The sequence below is a fragment of the Lithobates pipiens genome, unplaced genomic scaffold, assembly GCF_037356315.1.
Source record: "Lithobates pipiens isolate NorthernLeopardFrog02 unplaced genomic scaffold, aLitPip1_a1.2 Scaffold_8, whole genome shotgun sequence".
NCBI lineage: Eukaryota > Metazoa > Chordata > Amphibia > Anura > Ranidae > Lithobates > Lithobates pipiens.
In genome coordinates, this window is record NW_027507903.1 from 308,603,396 (window position 1) to 308,623,787 (window position 20,392).

General features: G+C 44.5%; 1 long non-coding RNA gene across 1 annotated transcript; it reads left to right on the forward strand.

The window, feature by feature from the left end:
- The first annotated feature begins 5,555 nt into the window (after nucleotides 1-5,555).
- On the forward strand, nucleotides 5,556-17,394 carry LOC143960979 (uncharacterized). Its single transcript, XR_013270391.1, has 2 exons — nucleotides 5,556-5,725; nucleotides 17,237-17,394. It is a non-coding gene; the product is annotated as an uncharacterized LOC143960979 (long non-coding RNA).
- Nucleotides 17,395-20,392: the final 2,998 nt, after the last annotated feature.

Here is a 20,392-nt window from a genome sequence, read left to right on the forward strand (position 1 = left end):
CATTTGTGACTAATAACTGTTAGGGCAGTTAGGGTTAGCCCCCTTTAGTTCTAAGGTACCCCCCTAACCCCCCCAATAAAGGTTTAACCCCGTGATCACCCCCCGTCGCCAGTGTCACTAAGGCTGGGTTCACATTGCAGCGGTTTATGAGAACGGATGTGATTCGCACCGCACTGCAGTGCAAAGCACATCCGATCTCTGTGCGATTCGAGTTCAGCCATTCGCCGCACCCGCCGCACCCGCCACACCCGCCGCACCCGCCGCAAATTCGCACGGGACCCTTTTTTTGGCCCGCAGCAGAATCGGATCGCATGGGTGTTCACACCATGCGATCCGAGTTTGCAGATCGCACTGCGATATGCGAACTGATCTGGGGGTGTCAGTAACATTTCACTGACACTCCCAGCAGTTCGCATAGGGCAGTGTGAACTGCCGCCGGGAGGCATGCGATGCGGGAACCCGCCGCGCATTCGTGGCGTTCCCGCATCGCTCCAGTGTGAACCCAGCCTAATAAGCGATCGTTTTTCTGATCGCTGTATTAGTGTCACAGGTGACGCTAGTTAGGCAGGTAGGTATTTAGGTTCGCCGCAGCTTTTTATAGCGCCAGGGACCCCCATATACTACCGCATAAAGCCCCCTGATTGCCCCCTAGTTAACCCTTTCACCAGTGATCACCATATAACTGTTACAGGTGACGCTGGTTGGTTAGTTATTTTTTTATAGTTTCAGGGCACCCGCCATTTATTACCTAGTCTCACTAGTGTACCCCTAAATTTAGGGGTGTCTACTTTCCAAAATGGGGTCATTTGGGGGGGGTTTGTGCCATCTTGGCATTTTATGGCCTTCAAAACTGTAACGCCCTTAGAAAGCCTGAAGGCGGTGCTTGGTTTTCGGGGCCCCGTACGCGGCTAGGCTCCCAAAAAGTCCCACATATGTGGTATCCCCGTACTCAGGAGAAGCAGCAGAATTTATTTTGGGGTGTCATTTCACATATGCCCATGGCATGCGTGAGCAATATATCATTTAGTGACAACTTTGTGAAAAAAAAAAAAAAAAGTTTGTAATTTTCCCGCAACTTGTGGCAAAATATAAAATATTCCATGGACTCAACATGCCTCTCAGCAAATAGCTTGGGGTGTCTACTTTCTAAAATGGGGTCATTTGTGGGGGTTTTGTGCCATCTTGGCATTTTATGGCCTTCAAAACTGTAATAGGTAGTGAGAAGTGAACTCAAAAATTTACGCCCTTAGAAAGCCTGAAGGCGGTGCTTGGTTTTCGGGGCCCCGTACGCGGCTAGGCTCCCAAAAAGTCCCACATATGTGGTATCCCCGTACTCAGGAGAAGCAGCAGAATTTATTTTGGGGTGTCATTTCACATATGCCCATGGCATGCATGAGCAATATATCATTTAGTGACAACTTTGTGAAAAAAAAAAAAAAAAAAAAAAAAAGTTTGTAATTTTCCCGCAACTTGTGGCAAAATATAAAATATTCCATGAACTCAACATGCCTCTCAGCAAATAGCTTGGGGTGTCTACTTTCTAAAATGGGGTCATTTGTGGGGGTTTTGTGCCATCTTGGCATTTTATGGCCTTCAAAACTGTAATAGGTAGTGAGAAGTGAACTCAAAAATTTACTCCCTTAGAAAGCCTGAAGGCGGTGCTTGGTTTTCGGGGCCCCGTACGCGGCTAGGCTCAAAAAAGTCCCACATATGTGGTATCCCCGTACTCAGGAGAAGCAGCAGAATTTATTTTGGGGTGTCATTTCACATACGCCCATAGCATGTGTGAGCAATATATCATTTAGTGACAACTTTGTGTAAAAAAAAAAAATATTTTTTTTTTGTCATTATTCAATCGCTTGAGGCAAAAAAATAAAATATTCCATGGGCTCAACATGCCTCTTATCAATTTCCTTAGGGGGTCTACTTTCCAAAATGGGGTCATTTGGGGGGGTTTTGTACTGCCCTGCCATTTTAGCACCTCAAGAAATGAGATAGGCAGTCGTAAACTAAAAGCTGCGTAAATTCCAGAAAACGTACCTTAGTTTGTAGATGTGACAACTTTTGCGCAAACCAATAAATATACAATTATTGACTTTTTTTTTACCAAAGACATGTGGCTGAATACATTTTGGCCTAAATGTATGACTAAAATTGAGTTTATTGGATTTTTCTAATAACAAAAAGTAGAAAATATCATTTTTTTTCAAAATTTGCGGTCTTTTTACGTTTATATCGCAAAAAATAAAAATCGCAGAGGCAATCAAATACCATCAAAAGAAAGCTCTATTTGTGGGAAGAAAAGGACGCAAATTTTGTTTGGGTACAACATTGCATGACCGCGCAATTACCAGTTAAAGCAGCGCAGTGCCAAAGTGTAAAAAGACCTCTGGTCATTTACCAGCAAAATGGTCCGGTCTGAAAGTGGTTAAATATAAAATTGAAAAAAAGTGTTTTGCTAAATCTATTTTGCCAAATTCACAAAATACCTGCTAATCTTGCCGCAAATCTTAGATTGTTTACATTGTTTTCTGAGCACTACAGAACTATGCTCCTCTGTTTAATGGACAATAGGAGAGGTGTGGGGTTCAAAGCCTTCTCTTTTTTTCTGTTGTTCTGAAATAGAGGGGTATGTTACAATGGAAAAACGTTGAACAAAAAAACGATTATAGCAGCCACTGGGCCAGCCATAGATGGAGCGACCTTCCTTCCTGCAACCACGGACAGTGTTAACAAGGGAATCCCTCCGGAAGCCGTCCCCGTCAGGAGAACACAGTGATTATTGCTAGCAGCTATAACAGTCACTGGCAATAATCGCATGTAAAATCTGACAGGCTGGTTGTACTCAAGCTGATCTATCCAATGGTTTGAATCTTGATTTGAACTGCCTATGGCCTGCTTAAGGACTTCAAAATATTGCATTTTTGTTTTTTGCTTTTAGATATGCTTTCAAGCCCTTTTAATGCTTGTTATGAGTATGTTAAGGATTTTACATTGTTTACCTTTTTTCAACTTAATTGGAATGTCACATTTTGTTCATCCTTATCCTCTGCAATGCACTTCATGCAGTGTAGTGCACCGCAAAACTCTGCGCTGAAAAAAATGACAGTATGTCCTACCTTTACATCATTGACACTATGCTGCAGCTCATGTCTGTCACTTCTGGGTATGTAGGTTGGGGAGTCCTTCTCTGTGCACTGTGGTTCCAAATGCTGTGTTCTTGTAAGAATAAAGGAGAATTTCAGGGGGAAAAAAAGAGCTCCACTGCAGTGGGCCCCACTGCAAGGGTTAAAATCTTTTTTATGTTTCTGTCCTTTACTTTACTTACCTTTACCCCGGAAGATGTGAACATATGACGAAATGTGTAGGGAAAAGTGATGCTCTGAGGTTACCCCAATCGTGTAAACACAGAAGGATGGGTTGTTGTTTATGTGTCCGCTGGCGCTTCTGTTTTTAAAGCGATTTAGACACCGATACAATGTAAGTGTAATCATTAATGATTTGTGCGATAAAGTACTAACAATTTTATGCTATGTGGAGCTTTTCTTGTGCTCTGGGATACCCCTATGACATTGTTGCCAAGAACATTGATCATAGGAGGGCCCTTATATGCTGTAAAGGCCCTGGCTGGGTATTAAACCATACGCGTGATTGACCACCTGTAATACAAGGTCAATGTGAGCTGGTAAGCAAGCTTTTCTGCTTTTGGTGGTGGCGGTGTCACTGAGAACCATATTTTTACGGTGGTGGATGATGATGAATTTCAATCAAGGACCTTACAATTTCATCACATGTGGATTTTATTTTATTAAATTTTTTGATATTTATTTGATTTATTATGGACATTAATCAGCGCAACTCATTAGAGATGATCCTTTACTTACCTTATCCTCGCCTTCCTCCAAGCTGTAAGACTGGTCCAAGCAGCCTCTTCTTACCCATGCTCCTGCGGTCGGATGTCTCCTTATGGCATACCTCCCAACATTCTGAGATGGGAATGAGGGACACCTACTAGCAAATGTATGTAGGCATAGGACACACCCCTGCTATAGCCCCTTAAAGGAGAAATAACCCAAAAAAAGGTTAATTAAATCCACAAGGGCTTTTTTTTTTACCACTACTATTCCTTTATATTGGCTTTTAAAATTTACAAATGCAGCAAGTTAGAAATTGGATTAAAGGTTTAGCACTGGGACACACTTTTTGAAATATAAAAAGTGCATTTTATATACAACTATATAGATCAGACCAAAATGAGGGACAAATGAGGATGAAATTGGGACAGAGAGACATTGCTCCAAATCAGGGACAGTCCCTCAAAATCAGGGACAGTTGGGAGCTATGTTATGGCATCAAATCCAATGCAGAGCCGAAATCTCTGCACTGGACATAAGGACGCTGAGGAGAAGTCCACTCCTGGAGAATAAGGGAGTACAGGAGAGTGCCAGTTGCTGGGGTGGCAGAGGATCAGGTAAGTAGAACTGCTCTTTGAGATCCCTTAGCCCTTGTACACACGGTCGGAGATTCCAAAAACCAAATCCATCGGAGTAATTCTGACGGATTAATTCCGGAAGAGGTCCGGAAGTGATGTTGCATACACACGGATGGACGAAGTTGTCGGAAAATCCGATTGTACATAACGTGATGACGTTATTTCGTTACGACGGGACTATGTTCAGGCTAGTAGCCAATAGCTCTGGTCTAGGAATTTGATCTGAGCATGCGTGGCACTTTGTCCGTTGGAGTAGGCTACACATGATCGGAGTATGTCCGATCGGAGCATTTTGTCGGAAAATTTTACCGGCAAGTTGGAAAAGTTGGTCCGTCGGATATTCCGACGGAAACAGTCCGATGCAGACCACACACAGTCAGAATATCCGACAAAACACTCCGATAGGAAACATTCCGTCGGAATCTCCGACCGTGTGTACAAGGGCTTAGACCTAAAGGCACATTTAACCCTTCCAGGGTGGAGGTAGCAGATTAACTTTCCCTGGAGATGAGCTTCATTTTTTTCATGTCTACTGACCAATTTACTGTAATGCTCTTCACTGGGGATATCATGAGAGTTTGTAGTTACAACTCAAGGTCACTGTATGAAAACAAATAGAACAGTGGTAGACTAGCACAATGACCTATTTAAAGCAGCTTCTGTGGCAGGAGAATTTGACTCTCTGTAAATGAAAACATGATTACACCACAGCAGTTAGGTCAGCCACTACAACCACATATGGGACGGAGCTTGTTACAGATGCACAGTAAAGCTGCATTCACACCTACGCATTTTTAGTGCTTTTTGCATTTTGCAGATTTGTACTACAGTTAATTTAACATGGTTTCCTATGGAACACGTTCTGTAGTACAAATCTGCAAAATGCAGAAAGCACAAAAAATGCGTAGGTGTGAATCCAGCCTAAGACCTCTGTAATATCGTGTCACTACAAACACGTACAGTACACAGCAGTGTTGTTGTATAATAAATAATGGCGGGTACTTCCAGCAGAGGGCACCCCATCCTTTTGGACTATTTGATCCAAGATAAAGGCCAAGGAGGAGCCACTGGGTAACCTCTGAACAATGACTCATCCGGAAACCTCTCTGCTTTTCCCAACTTGGAGATGACATATCCCTTCCTTTCCCTGGTGAATCAATGGTGATACAATTAACCCTCCCCCTCCTGCACGCTCTGCTTACATGTTGCTTCTTCTAAGCACAGAATATGAAGGCACTAAAGTTATCATTATCTCTAGCAATTTTCAGAGTAAAGAAATATAAAATCCCCAGATTGTTATTTAAGGTATATGCAAACTTTAGAAAGCAATGTCTCTTATTTGATCCCTTTTGTTTCGTTAAATATACTATTGAAAATGTTTTAATCAAGTTATCTAAAAATAGCTAAAAACCAACCTGCTACAAATTGTGAAAGCTCGTGAGCTGCTTAATTCTTTTACTCTTTGGACTGTTACCAGTTAGCACTGTTTTCTGCTATCTCTCTGGACTACAAAATACCTCTTTCTGTTATAGAGAAGAGAGGGGTGTGTTCTGCAGTCCTAATATGCTCTCTGTCCTAGAGTGACAACGCTGCTCAGTATGGTTGTCAACGGTGGTGGCCAGTGCTAATTTTTTTGGGGTGGCAAACAGGTGTGGGCACCCGGCTGTGCTTGGGGCTTCACAGCCGGGTGCACACTGTGCATGCATGAGTTGCGCGGCGCCTCCTCAATGGCCGGGCACTCTTCAGGGACCTGTGATTTGTCCAAAAACATAGCAGGGAGGGAGGGGGAGAGGAGAACTTCAGCGTGAGTCACCTAGGCGGCCTGAGCAGAAGTGGGAGCAGGTACCTGTCAAAACTAACTAACACCAAAAAAGGACATGCCAAATGTGGCATGTAAGACCCCTTTCACACTGCCGTGCCCATAGCGTCGGCGGTAAAACGCCGCTATTTTTAGCTGCGTTTTACCGTCGGATTTGCAGCGCATTTCGGCCGCTAGCGGGTGCTTTTACCCTCTCTAGCGGCCGAGAATGGGTTAAAACCGCCCACAATACGCTGCAATAGTTGCGTTTTGCCGGCAGTAGTGCATCGCTGCCCCATTGATTTCAATAGGGAGCAGCGGTGGAGGAGCGGTAAACACAGCGCTCCTTCACTGCTCCAAAAAAGCTGCTAGCAGGAATTTTCCTAACGTCCTGCCAGCGCACCGCTCCAATGTGAAAGCCCTCAGGCTTTCACACTGGAATGAATGTAGTAGCAGTTTGAGGGCAGATTGCAGGCGCTATTTCTAACTCTACAGCGCTTGCAAAACGCCCTCGGAGTGAAAGGGGTCTTAGGGAGCGAGGAGTCCTTAAAGTGGAATTTCCACTTTCCGCTTTAAAATAAATAGAAAAAAAGTGTGAATGCAGCCACCAAAACTAAAGAAAGGTGTGTTGCAACACTATCACTTTTTGGTTTTGGGTTTAGATACGTTTTATTTCACAGGAATCCTGTACCAGCCAAGCTTTTATACCCTGAATGTCCACTCTATATTTCTGCAGTGTTTTAAGGTTTTTGCAGAAACACAGGGCATTTTGTTAACATGGGTTCCTATGGAACACGTTCACATCAATGCATTTTTGGAATGGGTCATGTACTTTTTTAAAAACAAAACGTTGCTTTTTTTTTTTGCTTTCTTTGGTTCAATAGACTTCAATGGAGAAGCTGCAGAAAAGCATGTAGTGTGTTTTTACTGCATTTTTGTCAATATATAGTTGCATTTTTGAATCTACTCAACGACAAATTTTCCACACAAAAAAGCATAAAAATCACGGTAAAAAAATTGGAAAGCAGTTCAGAAATGCTCAAAAGCAACATGCATAGATATGCGTCGTGACGTCAGAAAGCCCTTCCCTTAGGTGTGTGCGATTCACTATAGATCATCGCGTAGCAGCTCGCAAGTATTTTTTTATATAAATCAGTTCAGATATTTTGTTTGTGTATTTAGCTGTTTATCTTGAGTTCTATTGAGCTATTAATATTCCCCCCTGCACATGCCCCCCTCCATGACTTTTCCATCAAAATCAACAATGCAACCATCAGGCCCTCCCCTCACGCCAGGGTACTGTGTAATCCTAGACTCTGACTTGTCATTTCAGCCTCGAATCCAATCATTGTCAAAAGTTTGTAGAATTTACCTCCATAACATCTCTAAAATTCGCCCATTTTTAACAAATGAAACTGCCAAGCTCCTCATTCACTCCCTTGTTATCTCTCACCTTGACTATTGCAACTCCCTTCTTGTTGACCTCTCCTCTTCAGTCTATTATGAATGCTGCCGCCAGACTTATCCACCTTACCAACCGCTCAGTGTCTGCCAACCCTCTCCTCCAATCCCTACACTGGCTCCCAATCACCCAGCGAATTAAATTCAAAATACTAACCCCAACATACAAAGCCATTCACAACTCTGCCCCGAGCTACATCACCAATCTTGTCTCCAAATATCCTCCTCCCATGCTCGTCTCCAGGATTTCTCCAGAGCCTCTCCCATCCTCTGGAACTCGCTACCTCCACTGGTCTGGCTATCCCCTACTCTTGCTACCTTCAGGCGATCCCTGAAAACTCATCTCTTCAGGGAAGCCTATCATGTCTCCAACTAATCTCCTACCACTTCCATCAGCTCATTCCCGACAGTTATAACCTTTTGTACCACCTGTCCCACCCTATTAGATTGTAAGCTCTTCTGAGCAGGGCCCTCTTAATCCTCTTGTATTTTATTGTATTGTAACTGTATTGTCTCCTTTTTATATTATAAAGTGCTGCGTAAATTGCTGGCGCTATATAAATCCTGAATAATAATAATAATAATTAAACTGCTGCCAGGTAGGATTTTTATGGCAAAAGAGAGATCCTATGACAGCACAATGCTAAAGGCAAAATCATTTGACAGGTAAGTCAATACATTATGGCTAACAGCTCTGGGGGTTCAATTAAAAAAAAAAACAAGTTTAATTCCACTTTAGGGGACACTCATGAGCATTTCCAATCTGTTTGCCAATATGATACCTGATGTGTTGTGATAGGTGTTACAGGGCACCAGACTATGGATTCCAGTTGGAGGGCTGTGTTTTTTTGAAGCATGTGATTAGAGCCAGAGGCTCTAATAGGCTTCAAAAAGGGTGGGCTCAGGGGCACAGTGCCCTGCTCCCCAATCCCACCCGGTTGTGTGACAATAGCGAATGAATAAGCTAAGCAAGGCAATAACTTCCCCACAGGATGTGGAACCCTTCAAGAAGATCTGAACAAATTAATGGGGTAGGCAACCACATGGCAAATGAGGTTTAGACCCCTTTTACATTGAGGCACTTTACAGGCGCTATAGCACTAAAAATAACGCCTGCAAACCACCTGTTAAGCGCCCCCAAGGGCTTTCACACTGGAGTAGTGCGCTGGCAGGACATCCAAAAAAGTCCTGCTAGCAGCTTCTTTGAATACACTGCTCCTAAAGCGCCCCACCCATTGAAATTAATAGACAGCGCTGCCGAAGCGCCACTTTGCCAGCACTGCCAAAGCACCGCCTTTCCGGCGCTTTTAACCCTTTTTCGACCATTTGCGGGGGTTAAAATCGTCACGCCAGTGCCCGAAAAGTGCAGCAAAAACTACAGTAAGCGCCGCTAAGGTAGGGTGACCAGATGTCGCCGGTTTCAGGGGACAGTCCCCGGATTGAGGACACTGTCCCCGGACCAATTCTGTCCCTGGTTTTGTCCCCGGATTTGACTTCAACAGGAGCTGGGGCAATTTTCAAAGACAGTCAGTGCAGAATAAAAAAAAAATCTGAATTACACACCCCCGCTCCTACTAGCTTAGGGGGGGTGTATTTTTTCCCTTATATGTGTCCCTTTCTGATGATGATGGGCTGGTCAGAGCGGATGGACTATTTCTTCAGTTTCCGGCACATGCCCATTCAGCTCCGCTCACATGTTCTTCTGCCTTGGCTCAAATCCCGGCCATCCGTCTGCCTGCATATCGCCTTGCCTTCCCTGGCAGAGTCATTTTCCTCCGCTCCCCACCCAGTAGTAGCTGGGGCCCGGAGAGTGACACCTGAGAGGCTGTGAGGCAGTCTGAGGTGGCAACGGGCAGAGAGAGGCAGCCGAGTGACATGTATATACGTGATCCTGCATTTCTTGGTATCAGAGCCAATCAGCAGATCTGGCAGACTCGCCTAGTGGTCTGCCTATGTAAACAAGGCAGTTCACCATTCTGTCAGTGTGGAAGACATTGATCCTGTGTTCCTGCAGGTACAGGAAAGCAGGTACAGGGATCCATGTCTTCCCTTAGTAAAAACACCTCCCCCACAGTGAGAAAAAAATTGTCATGCACACATTTAACCCATTGAAAAGTCACCCATCAAAAGTGTCACTAATGCCACGTACTCACAAGCGGAATGTCAGACAGAATCTTTTCATTGGATATTCCGATCATGTGTATGCCTCATCTGACTTTTTTTTTCGAAAATTCTGACGGACCTAGAAATAGAACATGTTCTAAATATTTCCGATGGAACCAATTCCTATCGGGAAAACTGCTCGTCTGTATGCTGTTGCAACGGACCAAAAAGGACACATGCTCTGAAGCAAGTATGAGACTGAAACTATTGGCTACTGGCTATTAAACTTCCTTTTTCTAGTCCTGTCGTATGTGTTGTACATCACCGCGTTCTAGACTTTGGTGTGATTGTGTGTAGGCAAGACAGTTTCAGTGGAACTCCATCTGAACTCTGTCGGAAAAACCTTCTGAGTTTATTCCAAAGGGAAAACCAGTCGTGTGTATGTGGCATTAGTGTCCGATTTGTCCACCGCAATATCGCAGTCCCGCTATGAGTCGCTGACTGCTGCCATTATTAGTAAAAAAAAAAAAAAGTATGTCCCTGGATTTTATTTAAAAAATCTGGTCACCTTACGCTAAGGGCACTTTCACTTTCACAGCACCCGGGGGTCGGCGTGAAAGCCTATTGATTTCAGTAGGCAGAGGCGCTTTCGGAGCAGTGTATACACCGCTCCTACAGTGCCTCAAAGATGCTGCTTGCAGGACTTTTTTGAGCATCCTGCCAGTGCACCGCTCCAGTGTGAAAGCCCTCGGGCGAGGAGAAGCGATTTGCAGGCGTTATTTTTAACACTTATAGCGCCTGTAAAGTGCCTCAGTATAAAACTAGCCTTAATGTAGGAAAATTTAAGATAATGCATTTGGATGGCAAAAATATGAATGCAATCTATACACTGGGGGAGAACCTCTGTGGGAATCTAGAATGGAAAAGGACCTGGGGGTCCTAGTATATGCCATGCAATGCCAAGCTGCTGCTAACAAAGCAAACAGAATATTGGCATGCATTAATAAAGGGATTAACTCCAGGGATAAAGCGATAATTCTCCCACCCTACAAGACTCTGGTCTGGCCGCACCTGGAGTATGCTGTCCAGTTCTGGGCACCAGTCCTCAGGAAGGATGTACTGGAAATTGAGAGAGTCCAAAGAAGGGAAACAAAGCTAATAAAGGGTCTGGAGAATATTAGTTATGAGCAGGGGCGTTGCTAGGTCAACAAAAGATCTGGGGCTAGAGCCCATAGCAGCATAGTAAAGAAAGTCATACACTTGGGCAGGCATACACATGTATATACAGTAATGTATGTGTCTGTGTGTGTATATATCCCCAGAGAGCCCCCCACTTACATCAGAGTCCCCAGAGAGCACCCCTTACATCACGGTCCCAAGAGAGCCCCCCTTACATCAGGGTCCCCAGAGAGCCTCTACCTTACATCAGAGTCTCCAGAAAGCCTCCTTCTTGCATCAGGGTCCCCAGAGAGCCCCCCACATACACAAGGGTTCTTAGCGAGCCCCCCTTACATTAGGGTCCCCAGAGAACCTCCCACTTAAATCAGGGTCCCCAGAGAGCTTACCCCTTAAAATCAGGGTCCCCAGAGAGCCTCCCCCCTTAAAATCAGGGTCCTCAGAGAGCCCCCCACTTATATCAGGGTCCCCAGAGAGCCTCCCCTCCCCTTGGGGACCCCTGCAGAGACTCGGGGCTATCGCCCCAAAAGCCACCCCCTAGTGACGCCACTGGTTATGAGGAAAGGTTGCGAGCACTGAACTTATTCTCTCTGGAGAAAAGACGCTTGAGAGGGAATATGATTTCAATTTACAAATATATACTGGTGATTAGACATGTGCAATTAGTTTCGTACAAAACGTCCAAATTCATAACGAAAATTGGTAATTGTTACGAAAAGTTAACAAACCTTCAAGTTAAAAACCCAGGAAGTCAGCACAGGGATGGTGGGAACCCCTCATAATGATAAATTCATCATAACAAAAATTCGTAATTGTTACGAAAAGTTAATGAACCTAAAAGTTAAAACCCCAGGAAGTCAGCACATGGATGGTGGGAACCCTATGGGAATTTCTATGCTTACGAATTTCATATGAAATACGAAATTTTGTTAACGAATTTCGGATCCAAATTAACAGAAACATGACTGGTGTTTTGTTCACCCATCAGAGGAAGTCAGCACAGCACAGTGATGGTGGGAACCCCTCATAATGGGCACAGTGGGTGTACACTCAGACCCGGGGACTCAGCACAGGGATGGTGGGAACCCCTCATAATGGACACACAGCGGGTGTACAGACCTGGGAACTCTGCACATGGATGGTGGGAACCCTATTGGAATTTCTGTGCTTACGAATTTCATACGAAATACAAAATTTCGTTAATGAATTTCAGATCCAAATGAACAGAAACATGACTGGTGTTTTGTTCACCAATCAGAGGAAGTCAGCACAGCACAGGGATGGTGGGAACCCCTCATAATGGGCACAGCGGGTGTACACTCACACCCGGGAACTCAGCACAGGGATGGTGGGAACCTCTCATAATGGACACAGCAGGTGTACAGACCTGGGAACCCAGCACAGAGATGGTGGGCACCCCTCATAATGATAAATTCATCATAACAAACATTTGTAATTGTTACGAAAAAGTTAACAAACCTAAAAGTTAAAAACCCAAGAAGTCAGCACATCACAGGGATGGTGGGAACCCCTCATAATGGTAAATTCATCATAACAAACTTTTGTTATTTTTACGAAAAGTTAACGAAACTAAAGGTTAAAAACCCAGGAAGTCAGCACAGCACAGGGATGGTGGGAACCTCTCATAATGGACACAGCAGGTGTACAGACGTGGGAACTCAGCACAGAGATGGTGGGGACCCCTCATAATGATAAATTCATCATAACGAACCTAACGGCAATTTGTATTTCGTACGAATACGAATTGAATTTCGTACACGAATTACGATTTTTTTTTTGTACGTAACGAAAGAAAAAAATTTTTGAAGGCGCCCATGTCTGCTGGTGACCCCACAATAGGGATAAAACCTTTTCACGGAAGGAAGTTTAATAAGACACGTGGCCACTCATTAAAACTAGAAGAAAAAAGGTTTAACCTTAAACTACGTAGAGGGTTCTTTACTGTAAGAGTGGCAAGGATGTGGAATTCTCTTCCACAGGCGGTGGTCTCAGCGGGGAGCATCGATAGTTTAAAAAAAACGAATAGATAAGCACCTGAACGACCGCAGCATACAGGGATATACAATGTAATACTGACATATAATCACACACATAGGTACTAGGTAACTATGTAATATTCGCTATTTTCACACTAAATCTCCTCCCCCCCCACAAGAGACACCTTTCCCAATTGACCAAAATGTCAGGCGATCCTATTGGATGCCTAGCACCTAGCAGGAGAGAGGAGGCGCATGGCGAAACTGGCCGAGCTGCAAATGAAGACACCGGAGCAGCTGCATGCCACCCGCCACCTAGATTGGGTCCGCTGTGCTGGAGCAGAGGACACTGGTGCTGCTGCCCTCTGCCCACAGCTCACCACCCACCACCTAGATGTGATGGGCTGACCGGCAGACATTGGGCGGAGGGACGGACAGGCTGGGGGGGTGTGTAATTGCTTGCCACCCCCGCCCCCCAACATAAAAAAACACCAGCCGCCACTGTGTTAAAGGATACCTTGCAGCTAACATAAGGGACAATGCCAGTAAGATTCCAGTAATTCATATCTGACAGGTTAACCATTGTACAACATATGGAAAATATTAACACATAGCAAGATTTATTGCAATGACATCAGCACTGCACCTGTATTTTTGTAGTCACATAAAATATTGGTCCACCTGTAATTGGCATTTCTGATTGTTTTATTATTTCCTCAAAATAAAATTTAACTGCCAAATGCTGGAATCATCTGAACTTGTACTTCATAGTATACAGTAAACTGCAAATATTAGATAAAGGAAACCAGGGACACTTTAGAGCATAATCATGGGTCACCATGCATACCAATATGACCAAAACCCAAGACCAGAGCATATAGCCAAAGTAAAGGTTACATACCCCCATCACTCTCTGTGTAATACCTACCACTCAGGCAAGAACAAAATCAATGCTATGCACAAAGAAATAAGTATTTATTATTAGGGATAATAAAAATAGAAATTTTGTTTCGCTGAGCAATTTAAATTCTTTTTTATAAAAAGTTAGTTACAATTCTTTAAAGGAAACAATTTTTGTGTTTTACTAGTTTGTAGATATTTAGACGAACATGTCTCAATGGAAGTCTTATGCTGCGTACACACGAACGGAATGTCCCACAGAAAAAGTCTGATAGAAGCTTTTCATCGTATATTCCGATCGCGTGTGGGCCTCATCTGACTTTTTTTTTTTTTTTTTATTCTGACGGACCTAGAAATAGAACATGTTTTAAATATTTCAGACGGAACCAATTCCTATCGGGAAATCCGTATGCTGTTCTGATGGACCAAAGACGACACATGCTCTGAAGCAAGTACGAGGCAGAAGCTATTATCTGCTGGCTACTGAACTTTTTCTAGTCCCATCATATGTGTTGTACGTCACCACGTTCTTGACGATTGGACTTTGATGTGACGTGTGTACGCAAGATAATTTCAACGGAATTCCGTCGGAACTCCGTCGGAAAAACCTATCAGATCAGAGTGCCCCTTACTACAAAATGTGCCCATCAGTGTTGCTCTTAAAATAAAACGTGCCCATCAGTGTGCCTCTTAACATAAAATGTGCCCATCAGCGTGCCCCTTAACATAAAAGGTGCCCATCAGTGTGACCTTTATTCTATGTTAAGGGGCACGCTGATGGGCACATTTTATTTTAAGAGCAACACTGATGGGCACATTTTGTAGTAAGGGGCACTCTGATGGGCAGATTTTAAGTGCCCCTTAATATAAAATGTAACCATCAGGGTGCCCCTTAACATACAATTTGCCCATCAGAGTGTCCCTTAATATACTAATAAAGTGTATTCATGTTTTGAAGCAACATTGATTCTTTCTTAAAAAAAGGGGGGGGGGCGCAGTTTGCCATCTTTGCCCTGGGCACCAAATTGCCTTTTCCCAGCACCGATTTCACCTGCAGGCTGTAAACATTGTGGAGATCCACGGCTGTCTGATTTAGTTTAGTATACAGCTAAGATAAAGTAGGGGGATATACTTTTAATCAGGGGGCTAGGAAGACTGGACACAGTAAGTGTACATTAAGGTACACTTATTCATAAAGCTGAACTCCAGGTAAACAGTTAAACACTGAAATACATAGATGAGAGCTGTTTTTCCTGCCAAAGGATTTGTTTTCCTATCCATCTAGTCCTGATATTTACACAGCTCGGACACGCATCATAGCTCCAGCAGGTGAGAGGACCAGATCTTAAGCCCGATACACACGTACCAAAAATTGGCTGGTTCAGTAGATGTGAATGGGCTATGAATAAAAGTATATCCCCCTACTCGTCCTACCATTTTCTGCAGTAGTCACTAAAACAAATGACCCCACCAGAAGATTTTGCCTCTATTCCACTTCTGGTTACAACTTAAAATTTTCGATCTTCCCTCACTCTGAGAATTGAAGGCAGGGGTCACCATTAAGGTTAGGCCTCAACTCAGATGTTTGTTGCCATTGCTAGTCCAATGTGCCCATATTTGGGCATTGATATCATGAGCATATCATGAGAAACCTCCCACCTGCAGCTCATTGGCCCAGCATTGACAGCTAACATCCGGGGTTGGACAGAACCCAAGCCCAAACCCAAGTTCATCACCAGGCAGTCACCAGGGTAAATAGGTTGAATCTTTCAAGCAAGAACACATCCAACAAAAATATAATAAAACCTGACAAGACTTCTAACCTTTTATCAATCTATCCAAAACAAAAGAAATGTCATTAGATACCCTTTAAAGGTTTAGTTCACCTTACCCAAAATCTGTCCCTGCAGGTATAGTGCTACTCCCATAAGAAAAGCTGAATACATAAAATGTACGTGACTTAGCACATAACCTTTGTGATCTAATTACTGTTCAAAATGCTAATTAACCAAATATATAGCAAAAAACATTACTTAGAACATAATAAAAATAATAAAGTGCATTAGCAATAAAGTGCATACAATGATCCAATATAATATCAACTATATAAATTGCACTCCTAATTGTGATAATACTGCAATGCATCCAATATAGTAAAGTGGTAGGGTGAATTCATAAAGTGCACTCCACTGTAGGTAAAAATAAAGTGCTAGCAATCATGCAAAATACAAATCTTATAAAGTGCAACCAAATTCTGTGCCAAAAAATTCACTCCCAATTACTGTGATTCAAGCTGCGTTGTGAATCCTATAAAGTGCTCTCAGAGCCCTTACTTCATAGGCTTGGGAAAAGCGCTCTCATGAAATACACCAATCTTATCCCCACTTCCGTAAATGTAGGTCAATCAATCCAGCAATATAGGTTAGATATGGGAGATGAATAGCCGCTTAAGCTCCATAATAGTATCCACATGTAAAATAAATGGGTCTCCAATAGTGCATTACCCAAATAACATGAATTTTATTAATAAAAAATGGCTGCTTACATGTAAGTAGCTAAAAGTAGGCCAGACTCAGAGTGTATCGGCATTCCACGCAACTTCTTACGTTACTTCCGGTCGGCGGCATCCACTTTCCGCTCTGTCGTAACGACTTCCGGCATGTGGTGTTTACGTCCGGTTTTGCGTCCTACGCGTTACATCACGGCACACACCTTGTGACTTTAGAACCCTGTTAAAGTCTATGGGACTCGAACGTTCAAAATCAAAAATGCTAATTTTGAAGGCTATAGTATCAGAAGGTCAAGCAGTCCCTGAGGTCAGGAGCAGCAGCAGATTAGTGTATGTACCCAGTCTGTGGTACTACAACAGGATGCGTTTTCTTGATGACCAGATTGAGGGCAGGGAACCGCTTTTAACTCTTCCGGCACCCCTTCCCTCCACCCTTCCATCCAGCCTTCCCTCAACCCCAGCTGAGGCTTCCGTGGACCAACCTGGGCCTTCCATCCAGGGAGAGATTGAGGAGCCCAGTTGGAGCCAGGTATAGGATTTTTATACATATTTTTTATGTGAAAATGATGGTTGTTAACTAGATGTTATTATTGATAATAAATTAATGATTTAACAAAAAGTGGTTCACATATCAATAGACAGTAGTGGCCAAAAATGATTGTGACAAGAATGAAAAATGCTGGGCTCAGAATGATAGTCTTTTCTATTTAGTAACATTAAATTTGCAACAGTCATGAGCTGAAAATTGTATGTGTTTGATGAAAAAAAATACTAAAACTATGTCCCTTTTTCATACACAGGAAGACCTCAGCGAGGACTAGGGATGAGCCGAACATCCCCCGGTTCGGTTCGCACCAGAACTTTCGAACGGACCGAAAATTCGTACGAACTTTAGAACCCCATTGAAGTCTATGGGACTCGAACGTTCGAAATAAAAAGTGCTAATTTTAATGGCTAATATGCAAAGTTATTGTCCTTAAAAGGGTTTGGGGACCCGGCTCCTGCCCCAGGGGACATGTATCAATGCAAAAACAAGTTTTAAAAACAGGCGTTTTTCTGGAGCACTGATTTTAATGACACTTAAAGTGAAAAAAAAATGAAATATTCTAGCCTCAGCAACACAATGTTCAGGACCAGGAATTTGTAACCTCCCAGTCTCTGGGAACGCGTTGCACAGACCTTTCTGCAAGGCCTCCCGGAGATGTCTCATCCTCTGCTCTCTCTGTGACGGCAAGATAAGGTCCGAAACCTTACCCTTGTACTGTGGATCAAGGAGAGTTGCCAGCCAGTAATGATCCCTCTCCTTGATCCGAAGAATACGAGGATCCTTTTGCAGGCTTTGCAGGATCAGGGAGGCCATGCAGCGTAGGTTAGCTGAGGCATTCAGTCCAGAGTCCTCTGGGTCACTAAGGATGACATTATCCACAGCCACCTCCTCCCAGCCACGTACAAGTCCATGGGTTTCTTGGGACTGTAAATCATCCCTAAAAGACTGCTTCTGATGCTGAGTACCAGGCTCCTCCTCCATGCTGACACAATCCACCTCCTCCTCCTCGTCCTCCTCGTCCTCTTCCTGTTTGATCAGCGGGACAGCAGGAACACTGTCTGGATAAAGGGGGCCTTGAGAGGCAAGGAAGTCCTCCTCTTCCTGCCTCTGTTCTGCCTCAAGTGCCCTGTCCATTATTCCGTGCAGCGTGTGCTCCAACAGGTGGACAAGAGGTACAGTGTCACTGATGCATGCACTGTCACTGCTCACCAGCCTCATGGCCTCCTCAAATGGTGACAGGACAGTGCATGCATCCCTGATCATGGCCCACTGGCGTGGGAAAAAAAAACAAGCTCCCCTGACCCTGTCCTGGTGCCGTAGTCGCACAGGTACTCGCTGATGGCCCTCTGCTGCATGTGCAGCCACTGCAGCATGGCCAACGTTGAGTTCCACCTGGTGGGCATGTCACAGATTAGGCGGTTCTTGGGCAGGTTCAATTCCTTTTGGAGCTCAGCCAGCCGAGCACTGGCATTATATAACTGGCGGAAATGCACACAGACTTTCCTGGCCTTCCACAGGACATCCTATAAGCCCGGGTACCTGCCCAAGAACTGCTGCACCACCAAGTTAAAGATGTGAGCCAAACAGGGCACATGGGTCAGTTGTCCTTGTCAGAGGGTGGAGAGGAGGTTGGTGCCATTGTCGCAAAACCACCATTCCTGGCTTAAACTGGCGTGGCGTCAATCAGCTCTCAGCCTGCCCCTGCAGAGCTGACAGAATATGTGCCCCAGTGTGGCTCCTGTCCCCCAAGCACACCAGCGCAAGCACAGCATGGCATCTTTTTGCCTGCGTACTTGCGTAGCCCCTTGAATCCTACGGAGCACCGCTGGTTCCGAGGACAAAGCGCAGGAAGAAGCCATGATGGAAGAAGAAGAGGAGGGGGTGGAGGAGAGAGGTGTGTCACAACCAGTAGAAGCATTTTGGAGGTGTGGTGGTGGAACAACCTCCAACACTACTGCACCTTGTCCTGCATCCTTCCCAGCTGCCCGAAGAGTCACCCAATGCGCCGTGAAAGATAGGTAACGTCCCTGTCCATGCCGGCTGGACCATGAGTCAGCGGTAATATGCACCTTACCACTGACTGCTCTGTCCAGAGAGGCATGGACATTGCCTTCCACATGCCGGTGGAGAGCAGATGACACAGTACACCGACTGTTACTGCTGCAGCTGCCTGTGGTATAGGACCAGAACAACACCAGCAATTGGGGTAGCTTCAGGTGTACACTGTGCAGGGGTCACAATACACCGACTGTAACTGTTGCAGCTGCCTGTGGTATAGGACCAGGACAACACCAGCAATTGGAGTAGCTTCAGGTGTACACTGTGCAGGGGGCACAATACACCGACTGTAACTGCTGCAGCTGCCTGTGGTATAGGACCAGAACAACACCAGCAATTGGGGTAGCTTCAGGTATACACTGTGCAGGGCATACAATACACCGACTGTAACTGCTGCAGCTGCCTGTGGTATAGGACCAGAACAACACCAGCAATTGGGGTAGCTTCAGGTGTACACTGTGCAGATGACACAGTACACCGACTGTTACTGCTGCAGCTGCCTGTGGTATAGGACCAGAACAACACCAGCAATTGGGGTAGCTTCAGGTGTACACTGTGCAGGTGGTACAATACACTGACTGTAACTGCTGCAGCTGCCTTTGGTATAGGACCAGAACAAAACCAGCAATTGGGGTAGCTTCAGGTGTACACTGTGCAGGGGGCACAATACACCGACTGTAATTGCACTAGGTTCAAATGAAGACACCGTCCCTGCGTCTGTATCTATGAGCCGCCGCAACACACTACGCAAGGCCGCCACGCAGGCGGCCTTATATAGTGTGGGGCATGTGCTAAACCCCCTGAGCCCTAATTGACCACAAGCATCCTGTCTGTGGCCAATTATGGCTCTCCTCGCTGACGGTGCTGTGATTGGCCAAGCATGCGGGTCATAGTGCATGCTGGCCAATCATCAGCCAGCAATGCACTGCGATAACGCAGTGAATTATGGGCCATGAGCTCCACTCGAATGTGGAGTGAATGGCCCATAAAGTTCTGGTTTTGCCGAACACCCAGCTCATCCCTACACATACAGTATCTCACAAAAGTGAATATACTCCTCACATGTTTGTAAATATTTTATTATATCTTTTCATATGACAACATGACAACACTGAAGAAATTACACTTTGCTACAATGTAAAGTAGTGAGTGTACAGCTTGTATAACAGTGTAAATTTGCTGTCCCTTCAAAATAACTCAACACACAGCCATTAATGTCTAAACCGCTGGCAACAAAAGTGAGTACACCCCTAAGTGAAAATGTCCAAATTGGGCCCAAAGTGTCAATATTTTGTGTGTCCACCATTATTTTCCAGCACTACCATAACCCTCTTGGGCATGGAGTTCACCA